Source organism: Macrobrachium rosenbergii, chromosome 11 (genome assembly GCF_040412425.1).
Source record: "Macrobrachium rosenbergii isolate ZJJX-2024 chromosome 11, ASM4041242v1, whole genome shotgun sequence".
Classification (NCBI taxonomy): domain Eukaryota; kingdom Metazoa; phylum Arthropoda; class Malacostraca; order Decapoda; family Palaemonidae; genus Macrobrachium; species Macrobrachium rosenbergii.
The window spans coordinates 2,687,670-2,710,816 of NC_089751.1; positions in this window are offsets into that span (position 1 = coordinate 2,687,670).

Here is a 23,147-nt window from a genome sequence, read left to right on the forward strand (position 1 = left end):
TATATATATATATATATATATATATATATATATATATATATATATATATATATATATATATATATATATATACATATATAATATATATACATATATATATATTTATATATATATACTGTATATGTATATATATATATATATATATATATATATATATATATATATATATATATATATATATACTGAAAATCACAACTGTACCACTTACAAAAACACTGAATCACTAAAAAATGAAGACTCATTTTTGAAGATAAACAAAAATCATATTTATAACCCTGAAGTAGAAACGGCTGTGACGTTTAACAATGAAACATCGCTGATTGAAACATCGCTTATAAATCTTATTTTACAGCAAGAAAACTAGTTAAGTACGATAAAAATAACATGGTCATATAAACTTACATAGCTACATAATTACATATACGAATAAATACTTGAATAAGTAAATACACACAAACAGTTATGAAGTAGTTTACTAATAACGATGAAGACAATTAAACTGAGCCCACTGGCAGTCTGCAAATAGATTGCTGATGATAGCTGCTCAAAAAAAGTAAAAATTAAAATAAACAGAGCAACTCGAACGATGAATTACGGAAGGCTTTATCCGTAGATATTTAGAAAAAGATTGAAAATGCGCAAGCCTTATATGAACGACAAGAGATTATTACTAAACTGCCTTGTCTATAACAGAAACACTGAAAGATTTGAAAAAGTTTCACCTTAAAACCAGTTTTACGAAGCCCTTTAGGATGTTAAAAATAAAATAACGGAACTGAGGAGATTTTGAAAGCAATCAACCGTTGCAAGATAACTTAAGCAATACCTGAAAACATCACCAAACATCGATATAAGATAGTATACTCAACCTGTGCCAAACACGTACAGTAGTGCGTTCGTTTGTCCCAGGTAAGGCAGAACTAGCTATATGGGCAGGATAGTCTACTTTTTAGTTGAAAGAGTGACGGATACGCACGAAAAGAAATGCGAGAGCCAGGGATCAGTACAGGAGGTTCAGCAGAGTTTTGTTGAACAGCGAAAGGCCGAGGACAAAGAGTCGTTTCTCTTCAAAGGACGTTTGTCTTTGTTTTTTACATTCCGCCGGTGGGAGCTCACAAATACGGCCAAATATAAGCGGATAGCCAGATATTTTTGTGCGTCCGTTTTGTTTCTCTACGTTTATGTAAAGAGATCAAGGCGTATGACAGTGTAGTTTACATTCGTATGCACACAGCCACACGCATAACACGAATATACAAGCTTCTCGTGCTGAAACCTTCCACAGTATTATAAATTTAAAAGCTACGCAAAGGCTCTTCTGCTGGGCACCACGCCCATACGCCCTGTGCCATTCGCCTCTTTCTTGCATCTACCCCCTTGTTTCCTAGACTGTATATTAAAGCTCCTTCGTTCCAGTTCATCCTTCAATCCATACATCATTTCCCCTTGTCTCCATCAGAATTATTCCCTCTTTTGACTGACCTGTCGTTCCTCCATCGCCGCCACAAAGCCAGACTATCTCAGAACACTCGGAACCATCTATTTACTTGAGATAACTTTGGGTGACTAAAGCGTCAAGTAGAGGGAATGCTGGTTTCTTCAAATACAATCTTCTCTGGAAATAATATCACTGAGGAGCAGAAGTTAACTATGTACAATATGTATTGTTTTTTCTTTACTAAACCTGTGAGAAGGAATGCAATACAATAACCACTGAGGCCAAGCTAGCATTGCATTCTCGCCTAAGTCAAGCATTTTCGGCCACAGAGAGAGAGAGAGAGAGAGAGAGAGAGAGAGAGAGAGAGAGAGAGAGAGAGAGAGAGAGAGAGAGAGAAACAGCTATTACTTTAATCAGTTGTTAGCTTTTCTTTTATGGGTCATTCTCAGTTTTACTAACTAATCATGCATAATGCCATAAGTAATATGTTATTTTAATGGGCAAGCATCTGCACTGCACCGAGTGTCAAATGAAACGTAAATGCTCTACAGAACCGGTAACAATTGTCAACGTAAATCCTTTGTTATAAAAATATTTCTGTTTTATTCTTTTAAACGCGTTTTCAAAACTTAACTTTCACATGTTTTTTTTAATGAATGCTACTTGTTTTACTTTACTATCTTTTGCATTTGCACCAGAGAAACTTTTTAGCAAAATAAACATACTAAGGGCAACAATGTTCAGCCAAGCGTGGAATCAATGATACACTTTGAGGTAGCGTAACAATTGTTTGCAAAATGTTCATATTTTCTTGGAAAATTCCCAAGAAATGATCAGTTTTTAATAGTTTATTATTCAATATCAAATAAATTCAGTGTATTCGCTGTCATGTACGGGTTTAATCATTGTCAAAAACTTTCCAATAGAGACCCGGGTCTTGTAAGTTTTATTTGTGAATGTTCTGTGCAAGTAAACTAAAGTTTCCGTAGGGTTAGCTAAATTACGGTGGGTTCTCTTCATAAAAAAGACTGTGCCAACCACCCTCCTACTTCATTACCGTGTGCTCATTTAACACGACTAATATTTTCATTTAAAATACGATAACATATGAATATAAGTATGTCAATAACATATGTCAGCATAAACATTTACATATTTATGGTGTACACACTCGTATAACCGACGATAAATACCAACAGATTTATGCTTTTATATGGAGAGAGTGTCTGTAACAGTAATGAAAGACAGGTCCATGTATATATATCCACTTACACAAGAACAGTTCTATTACATTACTCTGCTGATGTAAATGAAATTCCCTCAATCTACAATGGAATTTTTTCATCTTCAGTAAAATCAAAGTTTATAATTCTCCTTAAACTCATGATTTTACATCCTTGAACTTTTCCTTGACTATAAGCTGTTCCCCAAATTAGTTACATTCCTGTCTCATTCTCTAGACACTGAAGCTTTCCCCCTACCTTATTTTAATGCAGTAGCCTCTCTAATCCTTAGGCTGCGTTTTGTAAACGGACTTAGCTGAAGACGACATCCATTAAGCCAAGGAATAATTGATGATCACTCAACGTTTCCCCCCTCTCTCTGCCTCACATCAGTCTATACTTTACTCGAACGCCTGCAATATAGATTATAAGGTAAACGAAGCAGGAAGGCTTCAATAACCAAGTTTATGGAGTTGAATTGTAAGCAAAACCAAGACCACCAAGTAGACATGCCTATCACACACACCTACATCAAGAGAGTGTGTTGGCTGATTGGTGCACTGCCAAGTGTGTGGTGGTGGTATTGCCTAAGTACACGATAATTAATTCCAGACCTCATTCAAACCGACTTTATAAGGAATACGTCACTGTAACGTCACGAAGCAGTTGCTATAGCGAATTCCAAAGGTAAAAACAAAGAAGAAACGAACGAATCAATGAGGAAATCACATTTGAACGAATAAAAAAAAAAGGAAATATCATGCATGTTGATGTAGTTCTTAGCCAGCAGCTGCTTAAGATACAGTGCCCATTGGCTATATAAATATTAAATTATTATCACAATTGTAACTTTAGATACCATAATAAGAGCTGCAACTGTTTTCGGTTTCCTGTATGCGTTAACGAATGCGTTTCAGTTTCCTTTGACATTTCTGAGGGAATGTGAAGGCCAAAGTTTAAATGGTCTAATATAGAAATTGTTGATAAATGGTGATTTTTTGGTGGATTAAGTACTTGGATATGATGATGGTAACACCTCAAGGTACTCAAGAATTTTTATTTTATTGGCAAGGTATAATTAAGACTAAAAAAAAATTTGTATTTTCGTCGCGCTTAATTTTTTAATTAGGGGGTAGTTTTATCACAGAAGCATTTAGTCTGCTAATATGCATGGGTGGATGGTGATGGATTTGTTTCGTCTCGTCGATGAAATATTTCTTGATCTCCAAAGTTGTCCCCATAACTACGAAGTTATTTTTTGTGGATTAAGTAGTTAGATATGATAATGGTAATACTAATGGGTACTTAAGAATTTGTATTTTATTGGCAAGGTATGACTAAGATATATTTGGCTTAAAATGAACACTGAAAAAAAGGTGATAATTTCGTCGCGAGTAAATTTTTAATGAGTGGGTATGTCTATCACAGAAGCAATTGGTTTATTACTTTTCTCCATGGCAAGGATTGTAAACCACATAAACCAATACAGGCTTTCAATGTTGATTTTATTGAGGTAATACATAATTATATGAATAACTTTCATAAATTATGATCAATTTCACGTAAATTCTGGTCAAAAATTGATGTTGTCGGGGATTTGGATCTATTGTATAGGTTAATCATAAGTCTGGCAGCGCCAGAAAAAAAAAGGTGGAGTGTCGGGTGAAAAATGAGAATCAACCCAGAAAACTGAAGGAAAAGGTGGCATAAAAATTAAAATTTCTTTTTGTTTTGTCTGTGTCTGTACGTCTGTCACGGGGTAAGGGTTTGATTTTGAGTTGTAAACCTTTCTAGGATAACACAGGTCCGTGTGAAGAATTTTGTCTGGGTCTGTCAAGCAGTTCGGATTTCTACAGTGAACAAACAAATATACAAACATTCACTTTATACATACATATATATATATATATATATATATATATATATATATATATATATATATATATATATATATGTATGTATATATATATGAAATTTTTATCACACTGTGATTTATATAAAATCATGAAGCTACAAATGTCATTTAATATCCAATTCACGCTACTTCGGAATACCCCCGATGGGGAATTATCACTGAAGGGAAATTTTTTTAAATGATAAATGGGTTGGTATTCCTCAAAGATATTCGGGTGAAGGAAAACAATGTTACTCTAATCTAATGAGAATCTGGTGGTGTAACGTTTCCAAACCCACATACTACTGATGCATCTCTACTTGGCAGTCATCTTTAAGTAAATAGATATGTGACAATAACTGTTTCCCAGCAGTGATACATGCAGTTCCTGTACACAAATGATAAACACGCTATTATCTGTACCTGATTAGTCTTTCATACTCATTTGTATCGTGTATTTCATTTTATCAGGAAGAATATATTACAAATGGAAGATATTAATAACTTTAATTTTTTCCCTGAAATAATTTATTATTTACCTTCACATGAATAATGAATCATATTGTGAATTACAGATATAACATTTGTCATTTTTTACCAAGGCGTCTCGCTGGTGACTTGTGTCAAAACAATTGCTTTTCTAGCTATTTTTTATGGTTTTATTATGGCCATGCAGATTACTAATTTATATGAGCCATTTTTAATAATTCTTTAATTTCTGTTAATATCAACTATAAAAAAGATAACTATCCATGGAAATAAAATTTGCAGTAGCAATAACTGGCTACGCTGAATCAAATTAACCATGTGTTATTAAGCCTGTAATAAGATTAACTTGTGGGGTATAAATTCAAACTAAATAAATAATCGTCGTTATCTTGTACAAATACTTATTCCACCTTCATACGCTTCATATTATTCATTTCTGATTTCGATAAGCATTACACATTCGTTATTTTTCAGTCATATTTATCCCGTTATGTTTTTTGAAGTCATTACTTGTCGCCCTCAGAAAGGGTTAAAATAAGATCAAACTTCAATCATAATCATAGCATACACTACAGACTACTAAACGACATTTCCAAATGCAACATTTTGCCCATGATTTAATCTCTTCGACGCAAGCTAGAATAACTTAATACCCTAATTAAAGATTTGTCTTATTATTGATTTCATCAGTTGCCTCAAGAAGGCAGGCAATTCATGCGCTCCTAACGAAAGTTTAATTTGAATCCAAGTAGTCAAACAATTTTCGATAAGAAAGGTCACGCGAGTTAATGATACATTCGTTTCTGAAGTCGAAATGTCATTTACTTTCTCTGGAATAATTACTTTCTTTGGCACCTATCGAAATAACATCTACTGTAAACCAACATAACAGCACATAAACATTGTATATCATGCGCACGTATGCTTACATACATACGCTTATGTAAATTCATATTTAAACACACACTCATATCACATACATACACCCATATACATATATATATATATATATATATATACAGTATATAGTGTATATATACATAGATATATATATATATATATATATATATATATATATATATATATATATATATATATACATACAGTATATATGTATATATACATATATATATATATATATATATATATATATATATATATATATATATATATATATATGTATATATATATATATATATATATATATATATATATATATATATATATATATATATATATATATATATATATTACATTCTCTTTATGAGCGTCGATTCGAGGGGATTTGGACTAACCTTGTTGCAACAGCACGACTGTGTAGCTTATCGACTCTCGTAGAGGAAGAGGGAATTCGTATCACTTAAGCTTAATTTAGGACTTTGAGAGAAATTCAATGTCTACCTTAATTAGTTATGATTACATAAAATCAGAAGAGTAGCTCAAGGGAGCTATAATAAGCACTGGCTCCCTGGTGCCACAAGCATATAGATTATACTCCTAGAGAACTTCTTAAAAGATGCTGAATAACATAGGAAACTTCGGATTATGTCACATAAACAAGTAGAAGGCCACAATTATACAGATTATATCCTGAAGAAATCTTCTTGACGTTGATGGATGAAGAGGGAGGCACCGTGGGACAGTAGAGTGACACAGTGACGCAGACACTTCGGGTTGCTATAGCGATGGGTAAGAGTTTACTTAGGGTGCTGAACGCTGAGAGAGGTGTCATCCCAGATAAAATATAATACAAACTGTGATTGACGTTTACAAACAATTTAACACACGTAACGTTAACACCAATTCGTTAAGGCATTTAAGAGGATTGCAAGGGAGGAAATGAGAAGGTGTTGCCGAAATAACTTTCCAATACCACACAGTACCTGAATTCCTGGGACGAGGAGTCTTGACTGTAAAGCCAGCTGGGATCTTCATCAATAGGGACATAATGATACAATGATCCTACAAAGTCAAAAGAGATTCTGCCATACCCATCTGTTCCTCTTCTGACTTAAGCAGAGAAGCAAGTCACTGCCAGTGTGGATATTGACGTGAAGTTAGCATTCTCATCTTAAAAAAAAGCCGAGACCTAGAATGGTGACACATATGTCACTCACCCGCTCTCTGGGTAAATAAGCCTTTTCTTTTAATTCCAGGAACCCACGAGAGCAATAAAGTGATTGCAGTTGGTCTCACAAGAAGATATTTATCAATCATTCACAAGGCAATTACTTTTCATAAGCTCGACAGCTCTTTGCTCTTCCACGCTTCATCTTTTATGTTTGGAACATGGCACATTAATGTCCCAGGCGACCAGAAACCCCGAGAGCTCCAATGTCCTGCGACTCGAGAGGGCATGCAAGAGAGAGAAAATAGCACAGTTATGTAAACTTTACGTAGGTGACCGAAGAGGTCGATGCTATCGATGGTTCTTGAGTCAATGTTCACCCCTGCTTCATATTATTATTATTATTATTATTATTATTATTTTTTTTATTATTATTATTATTATTATTATTATTTTTTTATTCAGTAGATGGCATCTGTTCGTATGGAACAAGCCCACAAGGGCCCTTGACTTGAAATTCAAGCTTCCAAAAAATATGGTGTTCATTAAGAAGGAGTAAGAGGAAGTAAAGGAAAACACAGAAAGAAGATATCCCATTTTTTTATGAAAGAAAAAAATTAATAAACAGATAAATAGATAAAAATGCATTAAAATGCAAGAAAAATAGTATTAGGGTAGTAATGCCTTGCATTTTCGCTTGAACTTCTGAAGTTCCTACTGCACAACATCCACTGGGAGGCTGTTCCACTGTCCAACGGTGTGAGGAATAAATAAGCATATCTACTCCATATTGGTGCTGCTATTCAGCGAATCTGGTTACTCTCGGCAGGTGAAGGGGATCAGGGATCAATTAATTAGAAGATGTGCCACCGGCCTGCTTTGTTTCTGTTTGCAATCATCCACTTTTGAAGAAAATGTTATGTTTACGACACAAACCCTCAAAAATATAAGTGATTATTTATATATATTATTATGATTAGCAAGAATTCGCTAGCAAATTGCCTCCCCCCCCTCCTTTGTTGTTGTTGGTTGTTCTGTTGTGTTTCATTTACTGCCAGCCGGCCGATCGATAGACCATCTGTCTATCGACTTAAAACAAGGGTTTAAAAGATTAAAGGCGCTCCCATTTTTATAAAGATCTTTCCTTCGAGGCAAAAGTAATCTGGCTTGGGTGTTTCTCCTACAGGCCAAAACCTCCTGCAGGCAGCAGGTGCAATGAGTCAAAACATCTGTGTTGGGCGCACCCCTGCCCCATAGGAGGGGATAAAAGCAAAAGCCCACGAGGTCTCAACACACGCGGCTGGAAGATATGGAGTAAAGACGTCCTCAACACCTGGCCCCATCGATGCCCTTGCATCCCAACCACGTGGCCCTTTCCAAAGTATACGTTTCCTCGTGCCCCTCGACCGCATTCCAAGTATTCGCTCCACCATTGGCCTGCCTCGAGCCCACACGCCATTGCTTGGAGTTTCGAGGAGTCCCCATCGCCTTGCCCCTTTACGGAAGCCCTTGCATCTCACCACGTGGAAGAAACTCGCCCTCGAAATCGCAAAGTCATCCACGGACCGCCTTCTACGCGCCTTCGAAAATCTGCTAAGGTAAAGTGCCCGGAAGAGCCCCATTTCAGTCACGCTTTTGTCTCGTAAAATTTGCTTAAAGAGAAAGCCAGAAATCACCCTTGTCTAATGTCCGTGCGCCTCTTGCATCGGCAGTATTAATTCTTTATTACTCCTTTGGCACCCTCAGTGCAGCCTCGAATTCATTATTCTTTTGTCTATTTTCATTACTGGCGTATAATGTGCATATCTCTCATTTCAGAGGGATCCTATTTCGTGGAAGCTTCTCGGACTGTGTCTGAATCCCCAGTTTCATTCAATCCCGTAGGAATCTCCTTCAGGATAGTAATCTACTTGAGTTCCTCTTTCCCGTACTGATATCATTTATGTAAATACACTCCTTTAAATTTGCCCACGTGTTTTACGTAATATTTCCCTCAGTAACAAGAGCCCTATGCTCATATGAAATTCTCCTTTGTTTTCTCTTTTTTTTACATTTTCCTGGACCCACGAAGTCAGAATCACAAGGCTAAATTACCTTAAATTGTTGCTACCTGTCTCACAGGGAATATTTCAAACTAAAACCACGGAAAACGTAAAAATGGCGACCTGGCCATAGATCTCGTTTTGCAGTTGCAGTTCCCCTAGTGTTGCTTTATTGCATTTGCAACGTGCCAGATCAGCTATTAGCAAAGCTAAGCTGGGTACGAGACAATTACGAACCTTTTGTGTAAAACCAGCACACAGATCCAGAAAATTCCACGTAAGTAATGTGTTAATCTTAGCAAAACCTTTTTACAATCGTGACTGTTCCTAGGAATTAGAAATAGGGACGCATGTAATCACTGAGAGAAAAGAACCGCCGTATTAGATTCGTTAATGCATGCCTTTCAGGATAGGTAGTTAGGAAATAACCAGTGCTAACCATCCTTTGCTTCGAGGAATAGTGCGAAATTCCTCTGTGTTAAAATCTTTGCCATATCTTTTGCTTCGAGGAATAGTGCAAAAATTCCTGTGTTAAAATCTTTGCCATATCCTTGCTTCGAGGAATAGTGCGAAAAAAAATTCCTCTGTGATAACTTTTACTTCGCATTTCGAATTAGCGAACTGTTATTTAGGCGCGAATAAAATTCCCACGTGGGACACGACGAAGTCAGCTTGCATTGCTGAAAATTCTCTCAGTGTAGTTAGAATTCGAGTTAGGTGTTAGAAAGCGAAATTTAAACTCCGCTTATAGGGAAAATTACTAGGCCGTTGTACTGTTATCCTCTCAGATGACTGGGAAATTCCCGAATCCCAGACGGTCTATACATATACGGGTTCATTCACACAGAATCTAAAAAATAACTCCGGTGTTGGCCAGACGACCTGCACCACCCCCCAACCCCCCATGCCCGCATGTTTAGCCATTCATTTTCCAGCAAACATTTTTCTTTGGGTTTCCGTTAGTAATTTCTAAGTCCTAAGGGACGAATCGTAATTCCAAGTCCTAAGTGACTCCTAAAATTCTACGTCGCACGTGGCGAGAATTCCTCCAAATTCCACAAATTCCAAGTCCTAAGTGACTCCTAAAATTCTACGTCGCATGTGGCGAGAATTTCTCCAAATTCCAGTCCTCAGAGACTCCTAAAATTCTACGTCGCACGTGGCGAGAATTTCTCCAAATTCCAGTCCTCAGAGACTCCTAAAATTCTACGTCACGCGTGGCGAAATTTCTCCAAATTCCAGTCCTCAGAGACTCCTAAAATTCTACGTCGCACGTGGCGAGAATTTCTCCAAATTCCAGTCCTCAGGGACTCTAAAATTCTACGTGGCGAGAATTTCTCCAAATTCCAATCCTCAGAGACTCCTAAAATTTACGTCGCACGTGGCGAGAATTTCTCCAAATTCCAGTCCTCAGAGACTCATACAAAAATTCTACGTCGCACGTGGCGAGAATTTCTCATTCCTGCGGGAACCCAAAATTAAGTCCTTTTGAGACATTATATAGTGTAGTTCACACACATCTAAGCCCTTACGGGACTGATCAGTCTAGTTCGTTAGAACAACTCCTTAACTTCACGCTACAGCCGGCCAAGTCCGAGCGTGACAAAATCCAACTACGTCTTCCGAGACACATATGAAAATTCGTTCGCCAAGAACAACCACATCTTTCCAAGACATATCAAATTTTAACAAAAGTCTCCTCAGACTTACTAATCACCTGTCGTATTCAGACAGATCCATTCGCCTGCAGTCTGAACAATTGAGTGTTTCAGATTCCTGCAATTGAGTCTTTTCAGACATATCCTATACCCATTATTCCAAGATGGCTAATACCAGAGCCCAACAAAACGAGGATTTCAAATTCTACATGTCCGCTGGGAAGGACATGGGACTATCAGGGCAAGATCTGAGAGCATGGGTTCAAGAGCGAGTGGACGATGCCAAGGCGGAGAGAGCAAGAGAACGTGAAGAGAGAGAGAGAGAACGAGTTGCCCAAGAGCAACGAGAGGCCAAAGAACGTGAGGAGAGAGAGAGGGCAAGAATTGCCCAAGAGCAGGAGAAGGAAAAAGAACGTGCAGAGAGGGAGAGAGAACGTGAAGAGAGGGAGAGAGAACGAATCGCTCAAGAACAACGGGAGGAAAAAGAATGTGCAGAGAGAGAGAGGGAACGAATTGCCCAAGAACAACGAGAAGAGAGAGAACGTGAGGAGAGAGAGAGAGACAGAATTGCCCAAGAGCAGGAGAGAGAGAGAGAGAGAACGCCCATGAGCTCCAGATGCTAGAACGACAGCACGCCACCCCCACGCCTCCTGCGGCGGGAATGAGTGCCCTCAGCCAAGCTCACTCGTTCATGCCAAAATGGACGGAGTCCGAGCCTGAAGTATGGCTTGAAAGGGCCGAACGAGTCCTGGAGTGCTGCGATCTCTCCCCCGCGGAACTCTCCCTTGTTCTCACTAAATTCCTGGGCGGAAAGGCCCTCGTTGCCTACCACGCCCTTTCAGCAGAAGATAGGGGAAACTGGGAAGCCGTACGCCAAGCAGTTACGAAGGCGTACGAGATTACCCCCGAGCGGTGGAGGAGACGTTGGAGAGAGCAGCCCAGAGAAGCAGGCCAGACTTGGTCCGATTGGGCATACCATTCGAGCGGGCGCTGACAAAATGGCTCGATTCTGAAGGAGCCACTAACACCGCCGAGGTACTGAGCGGTTTAAATTGAGCATTTCCTGCGCTACGCCCCTCCTGCCCTCGCCACTCATATAGTGGAAAAAGCCCCAGCAACACTCACCGAGTGTTGCCGAATAGCAGATATGTGGGAAACTCACCACCCTCAAGAAGGATCCATGGGGCGGAAGATAAATCCCCGTCCCTCCTCGGAGGTTCAAATTCCCACAAAAATGGGAACTCAGGCAAGCCCCTAATTTGCCATTATTGCAAGAAAACGGGGCATTCCTCCGAACAGTGCCGAACAAGAAACCGGCTCCTCCCTCTCCCGGAAAACCGACAAATAACTCGCCTGCGCCCTCCACAGGGGCAGCGCGAAAGATTTCAGCCAGACATTTTGCACGGCGTGCAAGGTTTATGGCCATTCTCCCGCATGGGCAAAATGCCCACGCAATAATAAATCAACTACTCCCACCGTCGCCTTGGCCGTCACAGATCCCCAGTCATTAGGCCCTCCCGCCGAAGGGCCTGTATACGTGGCCCCTCCACGAGGTAGCGAGCCCGCGCGCCGAGTCACTGCTTTCGAGGACTCGGGCGCACAAATCTCCCTCATCCGAAGGGACAGAGTTCCCTACGGAGCTATCATCAATAGACGAAAACTCGTCACGATCGAGGGAATAAATCAATTTAAAATGATACTCCCTACGGTCCAATTGAGAGTCACAAGACCTCACCAATCCAAAATCTGCAATCTTGCAGTAGCAAGCCATCTCCCCGAGGCTATGACGTCATCCTGGGACAGGACTTTCAGTCCCCACCGAAATCACGACAATCTAGGGGTCCCCATTCCCCCGAATCATTCCCGCGGGCGCGAGTAATCCTCCCCGCTTCTCCCTCAGCCAAGACTGGCGCCCCTGGGTACCAGGAGGACGTGCAGTCCCCACCAGTGCCACCTGAGTACGATGTACAGTGGCCCCCTCGATCGGTTCCTGATCCAATTCCAGTGCCCGGCCCTGCCTCAGTGCCAGTGCCAGGGCCCCAAATCAGATCTCCCTTCAGGAGATGCCAAATTCCTGCTGGTGCCACTTGCATGCCCCGAGCAGGGCCAAGCTTCGTCCGTCCTGACCGACGAGCCCAAGAAACCTCTGATAGCGCCTGACGCTGCCCTAGTGCCAGCGCCAAAGCGCTCGCGATCTCCATTCACGGGATCCAACTCAGGACCCCTCTCTTCCCCAGCCTGGCACCGCTACCAGCGTCGGTCAGAGAGACGGTTCCTCCCGACCACCGCGAAGCTCACCTGCAGGTGCGGCCTCGCAACCCGTGCCTGAGCTGGTCAACATTACCTGCGAGCCGCTCACGCCACCCCGACCGCCTCCTCTCTGCCTCAGCCCGTCGCCGACGCAATTGCAAGTCAGGATTCTGCCATATCTCACTTGGCCGATGAACTACAAGAGCCGCGACGGATCATGGTAGAACCCGCACGGAACACTCCTGCGTCAGCTGTCGCATCAGCAGGCCCAGGTGGTACTCCGTGCCGCCCTCCGGTCGCGGGCCCTCCGCTTCCCCGGCCGAGGACGACTGTCCCATTAAGAAAGGCTCGAGGCGAAATTACCACGGGCGTGGGAATTTCCAGGTAGTTTACAAAGAGCTCCAGAGCTCCCCATGGCACCTGTGCCACCATTTCATCTTTCGAAGGTCTTGGCACCCCTAATCCAGAAGGGGATGTCAGGCCCTCCTCTCTCTTCTTCCGTTCCTCAGGAACTTCTATCTCTTATCACCTTCTATTAATCTTCCCTTAAATTATCCCCACAAGAGGCAATTAAATACGGGATACCATTCCCCACACAATGTATAAATCATTAAGAATAACAGAGTGAGAAGTGGCACGCCCTTGCGCCCATACCCTGGCACCGGGCGTGCGTGTCAGCCCCTCCTGAAGGAGTCGCGCCCTTCGGGTGCACTTTCCTCACCCTGGGACTGAAGTGATAGTCCGGGCCGTAATTTATAGGCGAAGGACAATAAATTCCTGCCTAACACAATAAAACCCTCACTCTTTTTCCCTTAGTTCTTCTGCCAATATCATTTACTTTCTTTTAGTTATTTATTTATCTTTAATTTTAATGAATCGCGAGTCATAAACTCTTGCCCTTGTGATTTAAATGCCCCTTTTGTAAGCTCTGAGGGACATGTCCCGCCTTTCATACGCGGTCAAGTTTCATTCGTAACGTCTTGGTAATTTTCCTTTTGTTATTATTATCCCTTTTCCCCTTCCATTCCTTCAAAGATCTCTGTTTGTCCTACCCCACATCTTTTGTCTGCTCGCCCGTCATAACATTGAGTGGGCAGTGGACGCATAAATTAGAGTAGTTTAAGGTTAGCGAATTAAAACCTCGCGAATACTCTCGCCCGCATACAGCTGTCAAAATCCGTGTGGGGCCGGCTAAGCAAAGTACGTTAAAACGAAGATAAATTATCAATGCGAATATGTATAGTCATTACAGTATCGCGTAAAAGGGGATGTCAGTTACAAAAATAAACGCTGTTTTTCATTTACACAGCCTCTTCAAGGCAGATTGTACTAACCGCATGCATTTTATCTAAAATTAAGTAACCGTGTATTTTAATTCTTGAACAATAACCTTTCTTTTCATTTGTTGGCCATAGCCTCATATACGTGGTCCTATAATCTTAATTAATTCACAATTGTTCGAGTCACATTATAAAGTTACCAGTGGGTAACCAAATCTAAAGTAATTATTCTTTTGCAAGTGTTTAAATCACTTTGCGTTCTGTTAACGAAAATTGTCCCAATGTGTTATTAAAAGTAACGTCACAGCTTCATAAAACCCTTAGGAGTAAAGTTCATTGCAAGGCAGAATGTAGAGTAACGTAAAGCATTTGCCGCTCATTCTTGAATATCGATGTACACACCCAAAGGAGGTATGTACATCATCTTGTATGGGGAGGTATTATGATTAGCAAGAATTCGCTAGCAAATTGCCTCCCCTCCCCCCCTCCTTTGTTGTTGTTGGTTGTTCTGTTGTGTTTCATTTACTGCTAGCTGGCCGATCGATAGACCATCTGTCTATCGACTTAAAACAAGGGTTTAAAAGATTAAAGGCGCTCCCATTTTTTATAAAGATCTTTCCTTCGAGGCAAAAGTAATCTGGCTTGGGTGTTTCTCCTACAGGCCAAAACCTCCCCTGCAGGCAGCAGGTGCAATGAGTCAAAACATCTGTGTTGGGCGCACCCCCTGCCCCATAGGAGGGGATAAAAAGCAAAAGCCCACGAGGTCTCGACACACACGCGGGCTGGAAGATATGGAGTAAAGACGTCCTCAACACCTGGCCCCATCGATGCCCTTGCATCCCAACCACGTGGCCCTTTCCAAAGTATACGTTTCCTCGTGCCCCTCGACCGCATTCCAAGTATTCGCTCCACCGTTGGCCTGCCTCGAGCCCACACGCCATTGCTTGGAGTTTCGAGGAGTCCCCATCGCCTTGCCCCTTTACGGAAGCCCTTGCATCTCACCACGTGGAAGAAACTCGCCCTCGGAAATCGCAAGTCATCCACGGACCGCCTTCTACGCGCCCTCGGAAAATCTGCTAAGGTAAAGTGCCCGGGAAGAGCCCCATTTCAGTCACGCTTTTGTCTCGTAAAATTTGCTTAAAGAGAAAGCCAGAAATCACCCTTGTCTAATGTCCGTGCGCCTCTTGCATCGGCAGTATTAATTCTTTATTACTCCTTTGGCACCCTCAGTGCAGCCTCGAATTCATTATTCTTTGTCTATTTTCATTACTGGCGTATAATGTGCATATCTCTCATTTCAGAGGGATCCTATTTCGTGGAAGCTTCTCGGACTGTGTCTGGAATCCCCAGTTTCATTCAATCCCGTAGGAATCTCCAGGATAGTAATCTACTTGAGTTCCTCTTTCCCGTACTGATATCATTTATGTAAATACACTCCTTTAAATTTGCCCACGTGTTTTACGTAATATTTCCCTCAGTAACAAGAGCCCTATGCTCATATGAAATTCTCCTTTGTTTTCTCTTTTTTTTACGTTTTCCTGGACCCACGAAGTCAGAATCACAAGGCTAAATTACCTTAAATTGTTGCTACCTGTCTCACAGGGAATATTTCAAACTAAAACCACGGAAAACGTAAATATATATATATATATATATATATATATATATATATATATATATATATATATATATATATATATATATATATACAGTGTACTCTGTGCATATACAGCATTAACCCGTTTCTCTTTACAGGGGTGGTTCCCAAGAAAAGAAACTCCCTTTCGATACCGTAACATTCACCCCCGTCTTGCACGCTCTCTCCCGTTCCTGAATGTCGAGGTCCTATCTTTTCAGTACCTTTTTCATACCATCTATCTTTCCCCGTAAGTCTTCCTGTCTTCCGTCTTTCTTAGCTCTTCTGGAATGCTGACTATTTTCACAAATTTATCCTTCATTCCTTCCACATGACCTAACCATCTAGACATACTCTAATCCATACTCTTACGTGCACCAACCCTTCTGCCACTCCTATGAATTTTATGTTTCTCCTCATTCCAAGAAAATACTACATCAGCAATTCCTCTCTGAAGGTGCACTCTTCTTTCTTTTATCCACGCTCAGCATCCACACTTTACTCCCATAGTGGAGAGTTGGTTTAATAACCTCTTCGTATATTTCAACCCTGGCTCCGATAGATGCACCGAATTTCTTCCCAGTCTTCTTCCCATATCCTGCTACCTTTCTGGTTTAACTTACCTTCTCGCATCCTACCATCATCCGAAAACTTTATTCCAAGTACTTACAAGAATCTGGAGTTTCTCTTCTCACTGTCCATGATAACAGTTACTGGTCGATCTTCCTTGTTCCTCTTTGTTCTCATAGCATTACTCTTTTTAGCTAGCAACCTGTATGAAGACACTGATCTAATGATTGGGATGCCTTCATCGTTTGTCCTCTGAAGTTCCTCGTTGGACGGGTCGGTATAGTTCTCGGCTAGCACTCTGCTGGGTCCGCATTCGAGTCTCCAGCCAGCCAATGAAGAATTAGAGAAATTTATTTCTGGTGATAGAAATTCATTTCTCGCTATAATGTGGTTCGGATTCCACAATAAGCTGTAGGTCCCGTTGCTAGGTAACCAATTGGTTCTTAGCCACGTAAAATAAGTCTAATCCTTCAAGCCAGCCCTAGGAGAGTTGGTAATTAGCTCAGTGATCTGGTTAAACTAAGGTATGCTTAACTTGTTTCCTCCCTACACCTAAGGTAGCACTCTCCCTCTCTCTTCATTATGGGCAGTATTTCAGCAGTTGTTCTGTTGTGCTCCTAGGAGAGTTCCCCATCCTTTTAACATCCTCCATTTTCCTCCTTTCACATTATACAATAAGGGAATCAGTTACTCTGGATATAAAAAGGCTTCCTAGCTGTGTCTTTCCTCTAATGCTAAGTCTTAGAATTCGTTCTCTGCTTCTTTTTTCCCGATTCTTATAACCATTTTGTCCTTTAAAAGCTAGATCTATTGCTTCCTTCATGGTTAGGGCAGGACCTAACCATGAAGGGAGCCGTTCTTTCTTCCTTCATCTTTTTATTTATAATTTCGGACTCGGGTTGGAAAAGGGCATAAAGCTCCCCATCCCTATGGCATTTGTAAATTAAAAATATATTTTCTCATTCAAACATACTGTATATATTTTAACTTAATACATGCACAGTATATTGTGAAAAGAGTTCACTATTCACATACTGAAGAAATGTAACCTTTCTCGCAAAATAATGATTAATGACTGGTAGCAGAGTGACCGACCTGGCACTAATGATCGATACGACGGCAGTTCACTCATAAACTCTTCAACATTTCATATTTTCCACCTTATATGAAAACCGTTCTTAATATCATTCGATAACGCCATAGTTATTAGTATAATACACACAATTATAAAGATTACATCCGACACGGTCTTCATAATGATTAGCTGATCGCTCAGTACTAATGTAATTTTAAATCACGGTTGGGCTTATGAGGCATTACAGGACATGAAATACTCGCTTTCCCGACCTTACTTCGGAAGGATATAATCGAATTACTGTGACTCGAATGAACAATCTAATGTCATACTAGCATAGGCAATACACATATTGGCATTTATTAAACGTGCCTACTTCTTCTGCATCGTATATTCGCTTTGATAGTCCGTAATAAAGTTACAATACTGTCGGACAAGAATTTAGCCAGGGAGTGAATTAGTGAAAGTGATAGTTCAAGTTACAGATAAGGAATTATTGAGCATGGATTCATTGTCTGTCAACGTCTTTCACCCATAATTTCTACAAGTTTCGACTTTTCGGCTATCTCCTGCCTTGCTCTGAGAGACGTCCTTAGACCCACGGGGTGCTTCAGAGAGCGAAATGATCTTTTGTCGTCTGTGTCGCGTTGGCATCGATTTTCGAATAAAACAGATCGCGCGACACAGAGCCTCGAGCGGTAATAATATAGCTCTCCGTTGCCGGTCGAATGGAGAACCCCAGGAGAGAGCTATCTAGTGTACGTTAATTAAAACTGTCCTCAACTTTGCCCCGCACGCCTCAATGAATCTGTCAAGTCGCATCTCTTGCCTTATCTGCCACGCAACCTATTACCTCTGATCCCCTCCCGTCATCGCTTAGCCTTCTTTTCATGTCTTATTTTTCTCTTTCGCGTTTTTATTTGGCTCGCTGGAAATTTCGCGTCTCTGACTACTCAGGCTCTCTTTAATTACTTACGCTGAATATTTTACGATGTCGGGTGTAATCGAGATCATTATAGACATGAAGGAAAATAAAAGATACTAAGTCACGGAACCCAAAGCACTCTCGGCTTATATCAACGCCCGTCATCTTCGTTAAAAAGATGCAAATGCACAGACATTAAATATATATAAATATACACACACACACACACACACACACACACACATATATATATATATATATATATATATATATATATATATATATATATATATATATATATTGTTACTTGCCAGTCTTATAGCAATGGAATGCTATAAAATGGCTGACGGTAAAACAAAACAAAACAAAACAAAACTGAGAAAAATGGAAATACGACAGACACTAACCCTCGGTACTCTTTTTAGTCAAGTTACTGCAAGGCGTAATTATACTCATTTAACGATTGATGACACTTAATTAACAACTGATAACAATAGATTACAACTGAATTATAACCAGTGGCACGTGTGAATAATAAGAGTTCATAAAGATACGTAATTAATGGTGCTACAAAAGATGAAATTCCTTTGTCTAGTCACACGTGGATGAGTTCCTTGTTGGACGAAGCGGTAGAGTTCTCGGCTAGCACTCTGCTAGACCCGAGTTCGAGTCTCCGGCCGGCCAATGAAGAATTAGAGAAATTTATTTCTGGTGATAGAAATTCATTTCTCGCTATAATGTGGTTCAGATTCCACAATAAGCTGTAGGTCCCGTTGCTAGGTAACCAATTGGTTCTTAGCCACATAAAATAAGTCTAATCCTTCAGGCCAGACCTAGGAGAGCTGTTAATCAGCTCAGTGGTCTGGTTAAACTAAGGTATACTTATCTTATCACACGTGGATGGGTCCTGGCAACGAATGAAAGGGCGAGCTGAGAGTGTCCTCAGTCATTCACAATAAAGGCATCCCTCTGAAAGAGAGAGGTGTTGAATTAAGTGTGGGACTGACGAGAACTGCAGCTCTAATACCATAGAACTGAAATAGTAGGGATTCAATAACTAACAACGTGCCCACAAATGGCACAGCCAACCTAAACTCACTTATGTCGCACTGTTCACAAATTGGGATTAAATAGCATAAAAACCACAGACAAGGGAAACAGGAAGGCATTCAAAAGCTCACCAGTAAAATAACTGCCAGTCTTCTTTGTGAGTTGAGGGAATTGGTGATTTCGATAAAACAACTGAGGCGAAAACTGGTTCACTGTCAAGGGCTTGGATAACAAATCTCAGAAAACCACATATAGCTGTCACAGGTCTCAACTAATTCTTAGCGATATACGAAAAACTCTTACTTGTGTACCAGAGTAGATAACCTCTGCAGCTCCGTACAAATTAAGGCTTGAAAATCCGTATGATGGGAGTAGACCCTCTTTTAAACAGCTTCTGGTTGAAAGGATGACAGCTTCAGCTGAACAGATTATATACTAAGTCTCTTCAATTCTCCCTACTAATCTCTTGTCTTCGATGACAATTTTTGGTGAATGTTGTCATTGAAGGGGAGAGTAATATGAGTAATAAAATCAATTTAACTGACTGAAAATCCAGAGCTTGAAAATTCAGTTATATCAAGATACACGTACATCACATCTGATTATGCACTTTCCTCCCAAGTTTTCACAACTTCTTGCTTTAGGAAATTATGACAGAGTTCTTTAAAGAGCATAGCGTTTTATTATTGAGAGGTAAACTGAGAAAGAAGAGGAACTCTTCAAGACCAGAGAAGTTGACCGAACAGAAACCATTCACATCAAGTCTTTGTCTGAAAAAGAGTTCTGATGGTACTTCATTTCTATGAGAGGGAAATGAGCAGATTGAACACTCACTTTCTAATTATTAGAGCTTTCCCGGAATCCATTTAAGATATTTTTCGCTGCAGCAACATAGCTAAAGGGAAGAAAATTTAAGAGAATATAGAAGTAAGTTACATAAAAAAGGGAAGAGGAAAAGAATGAAAGAACCAGGTACAGAAAACGAGAGAAATTAACAACTGCCTCTGCAAAAGGAGGAAGAGGGGGTAGGAAGGGTAGAGGGGTACAAGACCTCTATACCTGAGGTTTTTCTATTGTCGATGATCCTTTGTGGTGCGACGACAGTGGGTCATCTTAATCAAAACTTCAACGAAGCAAAGGGGATGGCTGATGGATGTACATTATGGTGGAGTGAAGAAAAGCAGTAAGAAAAATATTTTTCAAAGGACAAGTGTAAAAAAAATATAGGAATCTATTAGTAATTTCTCATTCAAAGTAAAGACATTATTGTCTGATATTATAAGACCACATAAAGATTCAGTTAACACAAATCCATAAATGCTTTTTCATGAATAAGCGGTAAATATGGGTAATTTCAAGACCACTGATGTTTATGATTCAACTGGAAAAAACTAAAATTTTCTTAAAAATACTACCGGTGAGCAATTATACAGACTGTAGAAAAATTATAGCAACCTCGCTGATGGGTAATATGACCATGACTTAAAAGCTTAGCTATTAACGAAGGGCAATAGATTATAATTATCATAACTATTATTCTTATTATTGTTGTTATTATTAATTGCCTAGATTTTGAAAAACCTCAGTGCAAATCAGAAAAACCTAAATATATTTTTGTAGACTAGTGACATTTATAATGAATTCTTTTTGAGGTACAAGCAGATCCATGATAGAATAGAACATGTCATTAAAGTGCAATGGAACGAGAATTCTATTCCTAACCTTACTGAAAGCATGTAGCTGCCATGCACGTTTCGTGTGTCTTGCCGCAGGCTTTACGCAAAATAAAATGTAAGGAAAATAGTAATGTGTGTGTGCGCACGTGTGTATGTATGTATATATGTATATATATACATATATATATGTGTGTGCACATATATGTATATATATATATATATATATATATATATATATATATATATATATATATATATATATATATATATATATATATATATATATAATTTATGTATGTATATATGTGTGTATGTATGTATGTTATATATGCATATATATGTGTGTATGTGTGTGTATATATATATATATATATATATATATATATATATATATATATATATATATATATATATATATATATATACTGTATATATACCTTCACTTTAATGGGCAATCAGCTTTAACGGATGACACTGCCTTCTATTAGTCCGTTAAAGCAAAGGTTTCACTGGTTTCACTGTATATATATATATATATATATATATATATATATATATGATGATTATTATCACTTTTGTACGTGATTCATTTATCACACATTACCACAGGTGAAAAATAAGAAACGGGGTGTAGGTCCTGACTGGTTTCGACTTTATTTCCAAGCCATTGACGAAGGACTGATACAGAGTATGAGACATCACAAATATATATACTACAAGAATAGTACTGACCAACATACACAACCGTTAGAGACTCCATATCCCTACTCAGGCCGGTGTCGAGGGAGGAGTGGCCTTTAAAACTCATTTGGCTAAAAATCACAATAGACTCTCAGGGGACATTTGTAAATTGTTTAAACTTTAAGGTAGGCAGTAGAGATGTATGAAAATAGGATTATCATATTTGTAAACACAGTACGAGGGTAGTAATGTTAATGAGTTTCCTAACTCCGCCTCCATGACACCTGTCAGGTGTGGATCTGAGGTGGGGTACGGTCTGTTTATCAGCAATGTCCCTTGAGAGTCTATTGTGATTTTTAGCCAAATGAGTTTTAAAGGCCACTCCTCCCTCGACACCGGCCTGAGTAGGGATATGGAGTCTCTAACGGTTGTGTATGTTCGTCAGTACTATTCTTGTAGTATATATATTTGTGATGTCTCATACTCTGTATCAGTCCTTCGTCAATGGCTTGAAATAAAGTTGAAACCGGTCAGGACCTACACCCCATTTCTTATTTTTCACCTGTGGTAATGTGTGATATATATATATATATATATATATATATATATATATATATATATATATATATATATATATATATATATATATATATATATATATATATATATATATATATATATTATAATGAAATGTCTTATGATAAGTGTGTTTTCTGTAAAATTAATATGTTTTCTGTACTTTTTATATATTTTCTCTTATGTTTGTCATATATTGTCTGTGATAACTATGATGATAGTGTTTGTTGGAGATGCTAAGTGTCAGATCTTACAAGGATTGCTTTTGCTGTGATTTTAGGACTAAAATACATTTTGCTGCTAGGAGTATGTTTGTACAGCTGGCTCTTGTGGACACAGCTGTCAGGTGTTCAAACAAAGTAATTTCCCTCCATTTCGAAAGGAAGCACTTAAACTGTTATTTAAGAGATATGTGGGATGACAGGTTGCAATAGCTGGTTCGCCTCTGTGCTCGTACAAGCAGATAACAGGACAGGCCTATATAGCTCTCTGAGCCAGAGAATAAATTATCTTGTTTATTTTCCCTCTCCAGAGGAAGAAACTCTGTTTATTCCTGTTGGGGAAGAAGAAACTCTGCTTATTCTTGTTCTCTCCCAGAGTGACCTATTTACAAAAA